This window comes from Alnus glutinosa, chromosome 4 (genome assembly GCF_958979055.1).
Source record: "Alnus glutinosa chromosome 4, dhAlnGlut1.1, whole genome shotgun sequence".
Lineage (NCBI taxonomy): Eukaryota > Viridiplantae > Streptophyta > Magnoliopsida > Fagales > Betulaceae > Alnus > Alnus glutinosa.
In genome coordinates, this window is record NC_084889.1 from 21,015,848 (window position 1) to 21,025,836 (window position 9,989).

At 36.8% G+C, this 9,989-nt stretch overlaps 1 long non-coding RNA gene across 1 annotated transcript; it reads left to right on the top strand.

The window, feature by feature from the left end:
- The first annotated feature begins 210 nt into the window (after positions 1 to 210).
- Positions 211 to 8,664, top strand: LOC133865792 (uncharacterized). The gene is made up of 3 exons (XR_009899811.1): positions 211 to 229; positions 381 to 493; positions 8,647 to 8,664. It is a non-coding gene; the product is annotated as an uncharacterized LOC133865792 (long non-coding RNA).
- The last annotated feature ends 1,325 nt before the right edge of the window (positions 8,665 to 9,989 follow it).

Here is a 9,989-nt window from a genome sequence, read left to right on the forward strand (position 1 = left end):
TTTTTTTTAAACTGTGCCTCCTCCTATTTTATCGCCACTACGTACGTTTAGCCTTCTTGTGCTGTCTCTCTGTATACCATCCCAAACAAGTTTTCCATTTTTTTTGCTTATTCATTTCGGTGGCTGGGGGAGCTTTCTGTGTTGATAGGCAAATTTTCATTCGAAGGAAAAGTTTGGAGGAAGGTGCCTGAATTGATCAAGTGTAGGGGAAAAGTTGCAGAATTCTAAGGTTTGTATAAATCATGTTTTATGGACTCAACTCTCTCTCTCTCGGGGTTTCTTCTGGCTAGCTAGCAAGTCATATTTATTTTGCGTGTTCATTAATACATAATTGATTAATGCTACATAGCATGATAACATGAATTCTTCTCTCTTTTCAGTGTGTTAAAGAAGATCGTTTTAAGCAAAAATTACTTCGAGTGGAGGGAAACGCGCGTTCTAGTAATGATCAGAGTGCTATAAGGCCATATATGTTGCGTATATTTGATCCCAGGTAATTAATAAATATGATCAATCATAGTTTGTTGTTGTTATTGACCTTTTTCTTTTCTTTTTTCAATAATTTTCATAATCAGCCTTGCTCTTTGACAATGGCAAGGCTGATTATATATATATATATATATATATAGAAGCTTAATTCGTTAAACATTGTACTCCTCTTAGGTAGAGTGCTACAGGCTACCATGGGTGCGCACTCATTTCTTTTGCGCATTCCATCTCCACCTTTTTCCTGTTGTTGTGGTCAAAATGGGTATACCATATGTTAAAAGCATTTTCAAAATTAATATGTATATATATTTATTTTGTGTTTTGTGAAGGTTTTAAAAAAAAGGTATTATAAAACATTAAATGAAGAGTCTCTTATTGAAAAAAGAAAAAGTGTAGTTGGCATTTATAAGGCCAACACACTTTAAGTATTTAAAGTAATACTTAGGTATACATGTTCACTTATGTGTATACTATAATACGGTGCGAAGCACCAGACGCACATGAGCGTGTGGCAGTCGGCTGGAGGGCGCTAGTGGTGCTTTGTCCAACCAGTACTTGCACTTTTCGACGTAGATGTATTTCATGGTTGTCTCGACTCTTGGAATAAATTAGGATGTCATCGATGAAGACGATTGTAAACAATTCCCAATAGTCGTCAAACATTACGTACATCATATCCATGAACAAGAAAGAGGAATATTGGTTAAAACAAACAAAATCACTAGGAACTCATAATGTTCATACCAAGTCTTCAATGCTATCTTAAAGATGTCCTCACATATATGGATTGTCCGCTCGGTCTTTTATGAGGTTGTTTTTTAAATTTCATTAAGTTGTGGACTTTATGGTTTCCATGCGTAAATGTCTTGACTTTAAGTGTTTTGAGGTCTTAGATGAGTGATAGTGGTGACCGTTTTGAGTCTTGAGACCTCTCAAGACCTTACCAAAGATAAAAAATGAGTTTTTTCTGCTGGTTGGGGACAATGAACAATGTCCCAATCGATCATTATTCATCACTAATTGATTATGGGTAAGCGCTACGTAGTTCTAATCGATCACTGCTCAAGCAATGACTAATCAGTACTTAGTGATCAATCACCGTAGTGTTGGGGATCATGCATGAACAAAGTAAGTGTAGTGAAAACCAATCGTAGGAAAAATTTTGCTTCAAGATAAACAAGGCTCGATAAAGCAAATACACAAGTTCAAGGTATGTAGAATTGAATTCGGCCTCTCCTAGATATGTAGGGCTATTTGATCAAAAACATGTTCTTCATGTTCTTGATTAAACCTCCAGATCTTCTCTTGGATGACAAAATATGACCATAAATGTGGACTAAGAGCACTAGTAGCAGATGCCCTATAAGTGGTTCTATTCCTTAAAATAGGAAAAATTTGTAAAAAGTTACAAAAAAACAGGCCACAACAGTTACCCTATTATAGGGTTCCATCATTGGGTAGCACTGTTGCTACCCAATACCTTATTTTAATAAAAAAAAAAATCTCTCTCCTCTCTGGCTCTCTCTAGTCTCCTCTCTCCTCTATGGCTCTCACACGTCCTGAAGCAGATGAAGTAGGGAGATGGGTTGGCGAAAAATCAGTACTCATCTTGTTGTCGGCGAACTCACGGCCTCTCCGGTGTCGGAAGCAGATGAAGACGGCGATCCCGAAAAGGACGAAGGAGACGGCAATCCTGATGGGTTGGGGGTGGAACTGGAAAATGGGATATTGGGTGCGGCTTATCTTCTCCAAAGTCCAAGAGTCTGAAACCGAGAGTGCCTGGTTCCTCTTCTCGCCTTTTCGGGTCGAGCTACTTGACGAGAAAGAGTCCGTTTGAACATCGATACGACACGTCGGAGAGGGTGAAGCGTGGCTCAAGACCCTCGAGGAGAACTTGACCCTGACCTGGATCGTCATAGACCTAACCCGAAATTGCACGGCGAACGTGTCCAGCCGGAGACCCACTGGTTGACTGGGGAGATATAGCTCCTGTTCACGACGATCATGGCTGGCGAAATGGCGTTGTCGTCGAAGTTGGTGGGTTTTGAGAGAGAGAGAGAGGATAGAGAAGGAGAGAGCAAGACAGAATAAAAAAATGAAAGTATGAAAGATAAAAAAGAATAAAATAAGAGTAAAAAATAGTATTTGATTGATATAGAAAAAATTAAGGGAATCTATTGTGGGATGTTTTTTTATAGGGAATCAAAAATAGGTTTGGTTCCCTAAATTTTTCCTAAATTAGGGAAAATGGTTGGGTGTCTGCTGCTAGTGCTCTAACAAACTATTTATACAATGAATTAGTCAATTATGCTTCACTATGATCCTCTATTTATAGACTGAGATTTACAATCATGATAGAATTATGAGATAAAGCGGTGCTATAGAAGAGATAGAACTCCAAGTCCTACTTTAAAAGGTGCACGACCAAGAGGAATGAAACACTCCCATTGGCCTTGCACCAAAAAGCCATTGAGAGAATATTTTCTCCCCATGCGTCTAGGGCTAGGGTTTTACTCACTCTTAAGCATGGGCTTAGGTTTTATCCCTAAGGCCCAATGCATTTAGCTCCACTTAAGCCTTTTCGAATTAATATTAAAGAGCTTAAAGACTAGTTTGGATTTACAATTTTTTGAAAATTATGAATACCGAAAGAATTTATTTTTTGAAATTATGTTTGGATTGTTTAAAAAACCCGAGACAAAATTAGAAAAAGTAGGATAAAATTTGAGTAGAATTTGATATTTGAAGAAAAAAAATGGAGTATTTGAAAAAATTTTAAACACCAAACATGTCATAAAGCTCTTTAATTGCTTAAACCATTGGGAAATAAATTCATAAACTAATCATCGCTAAGTAGTAAATCACTTAGGAATTATATTCATTTGGCCCATGTTTTATCAAATAAAACAATCCAAATAAATAAATGTATAACAGAGGCTCAAATCAAATGTTCAATTTACATCTACTCAAAGTAGGACCTAAAGAAAAAAAATACAATTAGCTTCAATAGATCTATGACAATATCACGCGATATTATTAATCATAATTGATTTCACTAAACAAATGCGACTGCATTCTTATATGTATTTTCAAATTAATGAATTAATCTCAATGATGTATTTATTTATTACATATTACCTCTACATGGAATCATTCCGTAGTGGAATCAAAGTCAATACACTGTAACTTTGTTCATTACCTATTTTCCTTGATAACTTGATTTAATTACATAATTTATCCTTTTTATACCCTGTGAGATTTTCATCTCACCTTTCACAAAATAAAGTTTTAGTAAATACCATTGAAACACTCGGGCATAATCTTTAAGATAATCATTCTCATTAAATCTACATCAAAGGGAACATTCCTTATCACTTTGATCCATGACAAATGATTTAAATTCCTTCTTGAAGAAGGTGTTCCCACAATGATATATGTGATCATCCAATGCACAAGTATGTTGACCAAATATTTGATCCCACTCTCATACATCAAAGTGACCTACAATTTACATCCGAATTTCTAATCTTCTTAGGGTTAGGAGTAACTATTATCAGTAGTCGTGCACGTACATCATTTTTTATCACAGTGTTGAAAGAATGATGACTCACGTAATCTGTTCGATGCATGGCACTACCTTGCTCTTACACCAACATATCAATTCAAAGTCCTACTTGCTTCTCCTTATCAAGATAGATCGTTGAGGTTGAGATTGAAAAATAAATGACTTCTAATTTACCGTGTATGTGTGCACAATGTGTAACAAAATATTGTAAATGTGGAATTTAAATAACACAAATATTTTGTTAACGAAGTGAAAACTCAATGAAGAAAAAAATCGAGGCAACCAAACCCAGGAAATCCATTATCAAAAGACAAAGCTAGTACATAGACAATAACGCTCACATACCCGACGCAGCGATCGTATCTAACACTTTGACACGTAACCCAACGTAAAAGCTTTCCAACCAAGTCTCCTACTTGAAGAGGTCTTCTATGAATTTCTTTACCTTAGAGCTCCTTCCTAAGATAGACTTCAATTAACGAGTACAACAACAACACACAACGGCAACGTCTTGAGAGCTAACGGATCAGTACAATATCTCCTGAAATTGACTCTATAAACTCTAAAGAATTCAATACCAAATTCGGTGTAAAATACATGCCTAAAGGCCTCTATATGTAGGCTGCAAAAGACCTAAATCGACTCTGATTCGGTTTTCTCTAGGCGGCATCCGAACGCAAGTTGAAGCCGTCTAGACGGTGAACTATGCAACCAGCTTTTCATAAAGCGCTGAAATTTTTTTCTGAATAAGGCCGAGTCCGGACGTTATTGCCCTAGCATCCAGACAGTTGCATTTTGCTGCACGCAATTTTCATAACAAGGACTGGCGTCCGAACGGTGTTGCCTTGATGTCTGGACGGTTGCAATTCTTCTCCACATCTTGCCTTATTAAGGATAGCGTCCAAACGACGTAAACCTGACGTCCGACGGTTGCAGCTGTCTTCCCATATCTGTGTCTGCGAAGGAAATCCTTTTACTTCATGAACACTGACTGGCGTCCTGATGGTACAGCCACGTCGTCCAGACGGATGCACTTGAACACTAGATTTTGCTCAAACTTTGAAGAGCGTTCGGACGTGTTGCTGAAAGGTCCGGACGTATTCGAGCTTGAACAGTAGACACTGATGGGCGTCTGGACGCATGACTGGGCCGTCCGGACGGGAGCTTGGGATCCGATTTCTTCTAACTTGGAAACTGCACAAAATCTTCTTTAAACTTTGAGAAGCACATTTCTGAAACGAAGACTCTGAAATAAACGGTATCCCTAAATATGTAGCAACATTACATAAAAATGATTTTGTCCAACAGAATGCAGCCAATCATAAACTAACAAACTCCCCCTTTGGCCAATCTGGGACAAAAATCATTTCACTGGTTAAAAATACAATCCAGATCCAAAACAAAAAATATTCTCCATTTTTGTCTCAAAATGACAAAGGGTAAAAAAAAAGTATAGAAAAAACACAAATACTCCTCCTTAAAGTCTCAACAGGACAATGGTAAACAGAGTATAAATAAAATCCAAAGTTTATAAAGTATTACAATAATCCAAAAATAAAAACTAATGTCTCAAAATAAATCAAAAACACCAAAGACAATAAACAAATCAATCCTCATCAGGATGGTGATACTTGAGACACTCTTGAATATCAAGTTGGCACTGCTCAACTCGAGTGTTGATAGAGCGGACCTCCCACTGAATAGAGCTAATAGATACCCTACACCGAACTCAATGCAGCCAATAGATAAGCGTAACCTACATCATACTGTGGAGGAGGAGCAGTCTAAAGGGATGAGGCTCCTGTAGGTATCTCAACCTGGACTAGAGGAGGCTGAGGCTCTTCATCGTGACCTTCGAACTTCAACTAGGCATTATACTTCATGAGAGTCTAACTGCCAAGGGGGCCTTGTATCCTCATCACTAGCTGGGCAGAGGCATCTATTCCAGACTGAATAATAAGCCTGGTGATCAAGCAAGCAAAAGGAAGCCCAGTAGAGTGCTCATCTCTCATCTCTAGCATCAAATTGAGGATGTGCTTACACAAGCAAAAGGGCATCCTCAAACATAGGGCGTATAAAAATTGGGCCCTCTTTAGAACAAGCTCACTCCTACGAGTTGTGGGCCATAGATTGTGCAGCACAATCCTTGTAAGCAATCGATGCAAGGGAGAAAAGGCACCATTCTTGATAAATGCATTTTTACTCAAGGCCCTGTGGATGGGCATGAAAGTACTCCTTGAGCTGCTCCAATGTAGGGGGCTCCATGTCCTCTGAGAATAGACTGGCTGAAATGGGCAAGACCAGAACATCAATAAGGTCACTGATCACCTAAGGATCAATCTGAAGCATGTAGCCCTGAACGTAAGTCTAAAGAATTATCCCATGGTCCTCATTCTGAACCACCTCCAGGTACCCGTAAAACTCCCTCACCAGCCTGGGATAAAATGTGCAAGCACAGTTGTAAAGATAGCCCCAGTGATTGTCCTTGATTATATCAGCAATAAAATCTAAGGGAGCAACCATCACATCCACTCGAAGGACATTCCTCTCTAGAATAGCCTACTTGTTCTCCACTTTTGCTAAAAAGGCAGCACGAGCTTCTTCGGTCCTCTGTCAGACCCTACGCTGAGAGCTGTTGGCAGACATAATTTTGCAAAAGAATATTCAAACATTTTCTGGAAAAAAAATAACACCAATGAAATTAGATTCTGTTAGTCCCCAAAAATTTCGGCATTACAAACACAATAAATATCGCAAAATAGTCCATAAATATGCCAGAACAAATATTCGAACCTCAAGAGCAGAGAAAAAATCAATAGTGTGCAATATCCAACTCAAAATATATCTTAAACATCTAATAGTTAAAAAGAATTGAAAAGAATGCAAAAGATAGAGCAAAATACTTGAAATTGAGAGATAAAGCACAAAGGGACAAAATAAGCCGAGAACTCGTGAGAAAACAAGAGAAAAATGCACCAAAAAGTACAAAGTACTCAAGAAAAACTGAGAGAAGTAAAGAGATGCGGCGACTAGAGAGAGAGAGATGCGATTTTAAAACCTGTAGAGTATATCGTCCGAACGCTTCACACTGAAAAATCTGAAACTTGAGGAAAAATTGCAGAAAATTATATTTCTTAAAAATAGCTTCAGAACACGCATTTATAACCAACTGATATAGCAGTCAAATAGCATTTCAAAAATATGCAAAAACATAATTGAGAGTTAAGAGTTCAATTAGCACAAATTTCCCTGCAGATAGAAATTTTAAGTAGATTACTCAATTCATGCAATGCTTGTGTGTGTGAAAGCTTTCTCGATAAGGTATAATGTTTGCTAATATGACTTAAAGCAACTGAATTTTTCAAATGAGAGAGAAAATCAATGTTAGATCAGTCAAAAGTCAAACCTTATTTTACTAGGGCATAGCCACCTTCATCTGATACACTCCCTCTAAAATGTAGCACTTATCTTTTACTTAGTCCTTTAGTGACCGTCTATTTCCGCAATGATTTGGTCACTAACTATTTCTATAGGGACAAGTTTAAGAACAGATTTATAGCACAATAAACAGGGGATCATTTTATTTATCCATATTTTATGAATTTTAAATGTTTTTTATCACTTTGTGTTACAACTTAGAAAGAATGCCAGAATTTTTAGGTTCTAGGTTCAACAAGCTAGTTGGTTAATTTGACCATCTTAGGGAAAAAAAGAAAAAAAAAAAAAGAAAAAAAAAAAAGAAACTCTCCTTTATTAGAATTTTCAGAAGCTAAAAATCAGAGAGAGAAAAAATGTACCTTAGTGAGCTTTGGATAGTGCACAATTTTTCATCGCATAAGAAAAGCAACTATCTAGCATTAAAATGCACAGGAAAACTTAGCAGATATCATGCATAAACTATCAATCATATATAAGCATATTCAATCAATGCACAATGAATTGAAGTATCAGGCAAAAAGACATGCAATATCTGAAAAGCTATCAATAGGAAAAATAAAAATTCTGCATCTTCTTCCCTATTTTTTGTTTTTTAATATTGAAAAATAAGATAGAAAAACAACAAAAATATGCTAGATGAAAATAAATGCACAAACGCCTCCTAGCGTGTGTGATAAAATCAAACCTATTCACACGAAAGGTTCATATTTTACTTAGACAGAAAAGCAAAAGCCTGATGCGCTTTTTTCTGTCATCCCCAAATAGTACCTGCAAAAGTTTCTCAAGACAACAAGAGAAAATGTGGGGTATAAAATAAATGGTTCTTCAAACAGAATGCAATGCATGAATAAGATGTGACATGATAAATAATGCAATGCAAACATATCTGAACAAAATCCTAGTGCATGGTAGGACTTCACCTTTACTAGGTGAGTCCACTTCCCCTCAAGGGGTGAACAGTCTCATCATTCTTGACCCATACTTGCTTGACCTGTGAGGTGGTTTGCAGGTCTGGTCCATGTTGGCCATTCTCATTAGCATACCTTGTGTCAGGCATAACAACCCTTCATAGCCATGATTGCTATTGGGCTTCTACGACTTTCTCTTGTAGTGCCTTGATTTGTTCTTCTTTGGTTTGCCACTCTAATTGGCAGGAATAAACTTCTGCTGATGCCGTGAAGCCTAATGTGCCGTCGGAGGTAGAGTGCCTGATGTAGATCTTGCATGTTGGTAGCTCTTGTTGGTAGCTCTTGTTGGTAGCTCCCTCTAAACCTTCGACTTCTGAGCTTGGAGCTGTGGACATTTGGGTTGGATGTGACCAGTGATGCCGCAGTAATGACAGGTGGGCATGTTTCTTTTGTTTGAATGCTTCTTGACAGTCTTTGTAGATTTTAGGTTATTATTCTTACAAGTAACACTGCCCTTACCTTTTATATGTCTCCTTTGTGGATGGACATATTTGGATGAGGAAAGTTTTTCAACTTTATCTTTCCTCGGAGCATCCTGCTTAATCCAAGATCTATGTTTTTTTAACAGACAACAATTTGGTCTAATATGACCACTCTTTCCACAATTATGACAAGTAAGGACAAACTTATCATGAGCTTGTGTACCTGTATCTTTGGGTTTCGACTTCACACAATTATTTAAGTAAGAATATTTAGAATTATCCAAACAAGCAATATCTACTATCACAGGTTTAATAACAATAGAATCTAATTCAGAATCAGAAGCATGTGAAGTAGAAGCACTCAAATAATTAACAATTAAGTCTGGCTTGTTAGAAATATCTGAATGAATACAAAGCATACTCTTTAAATTATCACTAGAGAATTTTTTCAAGAGATCTTCAGATTTATTTAATTTATTTTCAAGTGCATCAATAATGTCAAATAACATGGTATTCTCAAATTTCAAAGAGTCAATCAAGGCATGTGATTCAGACAATTTAATGATTAAAGACTCTTTTTCTTGCTTAACCTTTTTGAGCTCTTTATTGAATTTTTTTGAAATATTACTCAATTTAAGAAAATTCTCAAAAAGTTCAATATCATAATTCTCTTCAGATGACATAGAAGAATTCATAATAAAAGAAGTCAACAAAAATATGGATCACACTAAAAAATTTAATCAAACAGAGTTTACTAAGTTCTGATACCAATTGAAGAATAAATGACTTATAATTTACCCCATGTGTGCACAATGTGCAACAAAATATTGTAAATGTAGAATTTAAATGACACAAATATTTTGTTAACAAAGTAGAAATTCAATGAAGAGAAAAACCACTCCGAGGCAGCCAAACCCAGGAAATTCACTATCAGAAGACAAAGCTAGCACATAGATAGTAACACTCACATACCCGATGCAGCGATCGTATCTAGCACTCTGACACGTAACCCAACGTAAATGCCTCCCAACCATGTCTCCTACTTGAAGAGGTCTTCTATGGATTCCTTTACCTTATGGCTCCTCCCTAAGATAGACTTCAATTGAC